Below are 7896 nucleotides of genomic sequence, written 5' to 3'. Positions count from 1 at the left end.
AGCAGCATAAGACAAAACTATATTAATTATTATTATCTTTTAAAAGGAACTGCGCCCCCCCCCCCCAAATAATATTAAAATATATTTTACACACCGTACCAAACAATCAAAAATCAAGAGAGTCTTCACGTACGACCTCGGTCGAGCCCAAATTTGGCTAAGCAAGACAGGGGCTGAGGGAGGTTTGCCCCGCTTTACGATCTCTCTTGCCGCTGCTGTGAAGCGAGTGGGAATGGCTGCGGACGTTTAAGTGAGTCGCCTGGTTGTTAAGCGAGCCTGCCTTCTCCGTTGGCTTGTCAAGACGGTCGCAAAAGGGAATTGAGTGACACCCCCCCTGGGGACGCCGCAACCGTCGTAAATACGAGTCCGTTGGCAAGTGTCCGAATTTGGAGGGAGGGGAGGGAAACGGCCCTAAGTCGTAACTTTGAACTGTCACTAAGCGAATGTTCGCAAGTTGGACGCTGCCTGTAATGCAAGGAATTCCCCCTTTAAGAAGAGCTTCTACTGCAGGAGTGTCAAACGGAAGGCCCGCGGGCCGGATCCGGCCCACGGTGTGGTCTGATCCGGCCCACGGGGCCGTCGTCGAAAATGAAAGGAGTTGGCCCGCATCAATTCAGCCCAGTGCAAAGAGGAAACATGGCAGCAGTTTGGGGAGTGGGGTCAAGCTGGCCACCCCCACCCGGAACCCCCCCCCAGGTGAACCACACGCCCCGATACGGCCCTCAATGAAATTTGAGTTTGACACCTCCCCACCCTGTTCTACTGCGTTCTAGTGTCGATGTTATTTTTTAATTTAGGCCTCAGAAGCGCAGATTTACTTCCGAAAAATGTTACCCGAAGGGGCCACCACCGAGAAGGCCCCGCTTCTCATCGCTACACTGCGGGGCGAGTTTTGGGGTGTCCGTGTGTGGGGTTTAACAACTCCTGCTTCAAAATTGCAAAGTCTCTGAAATGTTCAGCTGACATGAAGCTACAAGGACGGATGAATTTTTTTTTCTAAACCTCGGAGGTTTGAACCCCGAGAATTCCCCAGGCGGCAAGTATTGGTGTGCGGCTGAGAAACCGCTTCACATCTGGAATGGTTAGGACACAGATGTTGTGTGGACTTTGGACAGGTAGTCCTCGACGTACGCCAGTTTGTTTAGCGACCGTTTGAAGTTAGAACGGCAGTGGGGAGGGGGGGGGAAATGACACGATCGTATTTTATAATTGTGAATTCCCCAAAACAAAATTGTTACTAATAGCAATTTAAAACTGGAACTGGATAACATACGATTTAAAATGACATTGGAATAAAAGAAAAGAAAATTGGAATAAAAATTTTAAAAAAATACCACTTGGCAGCCAACTCGTATTTATGACGGTCGCAGAGTCAGGTTCACTTAACAACCATCGTGCTCATTTAGTGACTGCAGTGGTTCACTTGACAAAGAGTGGTACCGTGGCCTAGAGGTGGGGGGTTTTGCCTCCCAATTAAGAGGCTGTGAGTTCGAGCCTAGGTAGAGGCAAATATTTCTCTCTCTGGGCTCAACGAGAATATATCTGCCGAACAAAACTCCACATTGGCGACCGGGAAGGGCATCGGGCCAGTAAAACACTCAGCTCCATTCAGTTGCCCAAGACTCCACCCCGCAAGGGATTACGGCGTTATTAAAGGACCCCCAAAAAGGTGATTTACTTAACAAATCAAAAAGGTCATAAGATGGGGCAAAACTCCCTTCGCTAATGTCTCGCTTAGCAACGAAAATGTCGGGCTCAATTGCGGTCGTACGTCGAGGACTACCTGTATAGGGTGGGATGGACATTGCTGCACATCTGGGATCGGGTAAGGAAGACGATATTTGGACTTTGCAACGTAGCCAGGGAAGCTGCGTGGGAAAATCCTCAAGTCAACCAGGAATTGAAATACAGAAGGAATCAAAAAAATCCTAAATCATTTTTCAAAATTAGGGAGGAAAAGAGTTGTGCTTTTGTTAGAATGTAAATTAGAGAAATGAATAAATTTGAACGCCAAAATTGGGCTGGAGTAGCACACCAAGAGGATGGCTTGTCCATCACATCTGCAGCAGATGCATTGGTGGTTCAGTGGTAGAATTCTCGCCTGCCACGCGGGAGGCCCGGGTTCGATTCCCGGCCAATGCAACTGACTTTTTGTGTGTGTGTGTGTGTCCCAAGGCGTCTAATTTTTCTAGGGAAAAAAATATATATATATATATTGCCAGCAAGATGGTTCCCTGGAGAATTCTGGGAGTTGAAGTCCATATGTCTGAAAAAGTTTGTTAAAACAACCAAATCCCTCTTTCCCCACGGCTGTTTGCGGAGAAGATCCTGAAAAATTGAACCAGTTGCTTTCCCAAAACTTACTTACCTCTCTGGGATCCAGGAGAATACATTGAAAATTTACAGCCAGTCCTCAATTTACGGCCTCAATTTGGGAATCAGGCTTTCCGGGACTAAGCCACGTGGTTGTTAAGCGAGTCCCACTTCACGATTTCTACGACCTTTTCGCTACATTCATTAAAAGAATCGCTGCAGTCGTTAATTAAATCGCACGAATCCAGCTTCCTCCCCTGACTTAGCTGGCGGGAAGGTCACAAGCGCGGATCGCATTGACCCCAGGAGGCTACAACCGTCGTAAGTACGTGCCGGTTCCCTGAATTGTGACTGTGAGGAGGCTACGATGGTCGTAAATGTGAGGCTCAATCAGTCTCTTGGTTCTGGTTTTCTTGTCAATACAAGAAATATATTGGAGGGTTGTGTGTCCCTGGCCCTTAAAAAAACCTTTATAAACAATATTTTTTCAAAATAAAAAATAAAAAGAACCATTAAAAGAAAACAAACCATCAATCATGGTTACTTTGAATTCTCAGGTTACGCTAAACCTCGATTCTTAAAACCCGGGAGTTGTCTTTGAAGCCAACATCCAGGCCATAAAACAAAAGAGTTTCTAAAATCATTCCTTCCGCTAGGATTGCCCCAATGCCTTCAGCCAGGCCTGGGACAAAAGCGGGAACCCAAGTCGCTAGTCCCTAAGAAATAGGTTTAGCAAGCTACAGCGAATGGAAAAGTCGGTTTGTTCACCAGTTTTGAAGGAGCAAAGAGGGGGAGATCGGGATTATTTACACACCCCCTCCCCTTAGGGCCAAGGACGCCAGAAAGGGGGGTGCAGGGAGATGTTTTTGACTGATGGGGGGGTTCCGGGGTCTCTCAGCCGGCCCCCCAGCTGTCCCGTGCTGCAGGAAGCCCCCTCCAAGGTGGCAAAAGTTTGGTTTGGCCGCAATTGGGAGCAGGAAGTTTGGGGAGTCCCGGTGGGAGATTCCTCGGCAGACGAAGAAGGAGAAAAATCCACCGGTGACGGATCCAACGTGGCGGCGAGATAGAGGTGGAGCGTCTCCCACAGGTGTCTCTGGACGGACGGAGGGCTTTGCCGGACGAAGGACGCTAGATGTCCGAAACACGCCCGGAAGCCCCTGGCGTAGCAGGTCTGCAGGCCGCCAACTTCGGAGGGATTCGCACCTGGAACAGGGGAACGGCAAGAGCCGGGAGGAGGCTGGTCACGCCCAACCCAACCTAAGGGCAGCCCTCACTGGCACCGGATCCAGAAACCGGTGGCGTTCCAAAATCAGCCAGTAGAAGCCGCTGATTCGGATCAAATTTGAAGATTTATGCACCCCCACCTTTTTTTAATTCCGGATTGGGAAACAGAGCCTCCGGGTAGTGCTCGACTTACGACCGTTGTTTTGGCGAGCATTCGAAGTTGCCAAAAGCGACTTAAGGTCAGTCCTCGCACTTACGACCCTGTGGTCACAGGATCCAAATTCAGGCCCTGGGCAACCGGAATGTACAAATATTCCTCGCCTTATGACAATTCGACAAAATGACAACAGCACTGAAAAAAAGGGACTTGTGACCCTTTTTTCACACTTACGACCGTTGCAGTCCCGGGATTGATATTTGGATGCTTGACCACTGATTCACATTTATGACGGTGGCAGTGTCTCGGGGTCAAGTGAACCCCTTTTGCGACCCTCTGACAGGGAAAGTCAATGTGGAAGACAGATTCACTTAATGACTGTGTGACTTACTTAACAACTGCAGTGATTCGCTTAACCCCCATGTCAAAGATGGTTGGGTGCTGGCTAGAGAATTCTGGGAATTGAAGGCCTGTTCACCGTTCTCCCCCCCCCCCACACACACACATATTAAAGCATGCTGGGTGAGGAATTCTGGGAATTGAAGTCCACCTCATGTTAGAGGATGCTGGGTGAGGAATTCTGGGAATTGAAGTCCACCCCATGTTAAAGCATGCTGGGTGAGGAATTCTGGGAGTTGAAGTCAACCCCACTTTAAAGCATGCTGGGTGAGGAATTCTGGGAATTGAAGTCCACCTCATGTTAGAGGATGCTGGGTGAGGAATTCTGGGAATTGAAGTCCACCTCATGTTAGAGGATGCTGGGTGAGGAATTCTGGGAATTGAAGTCCACCCCATGTTAAAGCATGCTGGGTGAGGAATTCTGGGAGTTGAAATCCACTCTACTTTAAAGCATGCTGGGTGAGGAATTCTGGGAATTGAAGTCCACCTCATGTTAAACCATGGTGAGTGAGGAATTCTGGGAGTTGAAGTCCACCTCATGTTAAAGCATGCTGGGTGAGGAATTCTGGGAGTTGAAGTCCACCCCATGTTAAAGCATGCTGGGTGAGGAATTCTGGGAGTTGACGTCCACCCTGTGTTAAACATGCTGGGTGAGGAATTCTGGGAGTTGAAGTCCACTCCACTTTAAAGCATGCTGGGTGAGGAATTCTGGGAATTGAAGTCCACCTCATGTTAAACCATGGTGAGTGAGGAATTCTGGGAGTTGAAGTCCACCCCATGTTAGAGGATGCTGAGTGAGGAATTCTGGGAGTTGAAGTCCACCTCATGTTAAAGCATGCTGGGTGAGGAATTCTGGGAGTTGAAGTCCACCCCATGTTAAAGCATGCTGGGTGAGGAATTCTGGGAGTTGACGTCCACCCTGTGTTAAACATGCTGGGTGAGGAATTCTGGGAGTTGAAGTCCACTCCACTTTAAAGCATGCTGGGTGAGGAATTCTGGGAGTTGAAGTCCACCTCATGTTAGAGGATGCTGGATGAGGAATTCTGGGAATTGAAGTCCACCTCATGTTAGAGGATGCTGGGTGTGGAATTCTGGGAGTTGAAGTCCACCCCATGTTAAAGCATGCTGGGTGAGGAATTCTGGGAGTTGAAGTCCACCCCATGTTAAAGCATGCTGGGTGAGAAATTCTGGGAGTTGAAGTCCACCCATCTTAAAGGATGCTGACAGGGGAATTCTGGGAGTTGAAGTCCACCCCATGTTAGAGGATGCTGAGTGAGGAATTCTGGGAGTTGAAGTCCACCTCATGTTAAACATGCTGGGTGAGGAATTCTGGGAGTTGAAGTCCACCCCATGTTAAAGCATGCTGGATGAGGAATTCTGGGAATTGAAGTCCACCCATCTTAAAGGATGCTGACAGGGGAATTCTGGGAGTTGAAGTCCACCCCATATTAAAGCATGCTGGGTGAGGAATTCTGGGAGTTGAAGTCCACCCCCTGCTACCATTCAGCTCCACTACCGGTTTTCCTTCCTTCCCACCCACCCGCCACGGAGGTGAATTTGACTTACCCTGGGGAACGGCTGCCTTATTCCTCTCTTGCAGATACCCCACGGCGAGCTCCAGGATCTCCGCCTTCTCCACTTTGGGGTTCTTGAGGGTCTGTGAAGGAAAAGGGAGGGGGTCCGAGAAGAGAGAGATGAAAGGGCAACGCAAAACTCCGGACGCTCCCTGCCAAGGTGGAACCTCCCCAGCCAGGAGCAGTCTATCTGCATCCCACTTAAAAGATACAGAATAGAAGATACGTCACCTGAGCTTCCTTCCAGCAGTGGGAGGCGGAGGAGATGATGAAATCATGTGAGCGTAGGTAGGTAAGTAAGTGGTGTTTTTTTTAAGTGTGGCCTCTTTAAGAGGGGGCGGACTTCAACTCCCAGAATTCCCTGGGGCCAGCCTTCCCTTCCCATGCAAATAACCAATGACTAGTCGGCCATTTTAGGGCATACCTCTTTAAGAGCTGCTGGGTCAGGTAGAGCAGGAGCTCCCCCTGCTGGCAGGTAAAAGAAATAGAGGGCTCATGCACTTCAATGCAGTTGCAAGGGGGTTCAATCAACTCTAAGGCCGCCTAGAAAAAAATGGAGGGCTGCAAGACTAATTTGGGCGCTTATATCTTGGTGGGGATTTAATTCTTTAATTGGTTTAGATCCTGCTTGTATTGGGTTCATAAATACGGCAGCTAACATACCTGATATTCTTTGCTCCTCCTATTTTTCTCACCACAACAACCCTGTGAGGTGGGATAGATCCAGAGCCACCCAGCTGGCTTTCACAACTAAGGCAGGACTAGAACTCACTGTCTCCTAGGGTGATTGGCCCAAAGTTATCCAGCTGGATTCATGCCTAGGGTGGGACTGGAACTCACCGTCTCCTGGTGATTGACTCAAAGTCACCCAATCAGCTTTCACACCTAGAGTGGGACTAGAACTCACTGTCTCCTGGTGATTGGCTCAAAGTCACCCAACCAGCTTTCACACCTAGGGTGGGACTAGAACTCACTGTCTCCTGGTGATTGGCTCAAAGTCACCCAATCAGCTTTCACACCTAGGGTGGGACTAGAACTCACTGTCTCCTGGTGATTGGCTCAAAGTCACCCAATCAGCTTTCACACCTAGGGTGGGACTAGAATTCACCGTCTCCTGGCGATTGGCTCAAAGTCACCCAATCAGCTTTCACACCTAGGATGGGACTAGAACTCACTGTCTCCTGGTGATTGGCTCAAAGTCACCCAATCAGCTTTCACACCTAGGGTGGGACTAGAACTCACTGTCTCCTGGTGATTGGCTCAAAGTCACCCAATCAGCTTTCACACCTAGGGTGGGACTAGAACTCACTGTCTCCTAGTGATTGGCCCAAAGTTTCCCAACTGGATTCACGCCTAGGGTGGGACTAGAACTCCCCAACGTCTGGGGATTGGCCTAAAATCACCCTGTCAGTTTTCATGGCTCAGGCGGGACTAGAACTCACTGTCTCCTGGCGATTGACCCAAAGTCACCCAATCAGCTTCCACACCTAGAGTGGGACTAGAACTCACTGTCTCCTGGTGATTGGCCTAAAATCACTCTGCTAGCTTTCATGCCTCAGGTGGGACTAGAACTCACCATCTCCTGGCGATTGACCCAAAGTCACCCAATCAGCTTCTACAACTAGAGTGGGACTAGAACTCACTGTCTCTTGGTGATTGGCCCAGTCATCCAACTAGCTTTCACACCTAGGGTGGAACTAGAACTCACTGTCTCCTGGCAACTGGCCCAAAGTCACCCACCTGGCTTTCATGCCTCAGGTGGGACTAGAACTCACCGTCTCCTGGAGATTGGCCCAAAGTCACCTAGCCAGCTTTCATGTCTAAGGCAGAGCTAGGACTCCCAATCTCCTGGTTTCTAGTCTGGTGCATTCACCACTAGACCAAACTGGCTCTGTGGCGCCACACACTACATTTCCCATCCCATGGGTAGGTGTGAGGGAAGGGAGGGGGGTGTCAAGCTTTAGGGGGCGTCACTCGCTGACCTGGCAGTGGGTTTTCTGCAGGAGAAGAAGGCGCAATTCCTCCAAATTCTTATTGATACGGTCCCGACGCCGTTTCTCCACCAAGGGTTTCAGCATCTGGGGGGGAGAGAAAACAAAATGGGGGGTTGACCCCTGGGTGGGGTGGGCTCTACGGGACCCCTGGAGGTCTCTGCCCGCCTGCTTGCTAATGCCCCTTTCGCCCACTGGTGAATTCTAAATCTTCTTCTTTTAATAATCCCTTGCGGGA

The 7896-nt window shown here is 49.5% G+C and overlaps 1 non-coding gene across 1 annotated transcript; it reads left to right on the top strand.

The window, feature by feature from the left end:
- The first annotated feature begins 2071 nt into the window (after nucleotides 1-2071).
- On the top strand, nucleotides 2072-2142 carry TRNAG-GCC. The gene has a single exon. It is a non-coding gene; the product is annotated as a tRNA-Gly (tRNA).
- Nucleotides 2143-7896: the final 5754 nt, after the last annotated feature.

The sequence above is a fragment of the Thamnophis elegans genome, unplaced genomic scaffold (assembly GCF_009769535.1).
Source record: "Thamnophis elegans isolate rThaEle1 unplaced genomic scaffold, rThaEle1.pri scaffold_355_arrow_ctg1, whole genome shotgun sequence".
NCBI classification, from domain to species: Eukaryota; Metazoa; Chordata; class Lepidosauria; order Squamata; family Colubridae; genus Thamnophis; species Thamnophis elegans.
The sequence above is the reverse complement of the archived record's forward strand: the minus strand, read 5'-3'. Positions and strand labels throughout refer to the sequence as shown.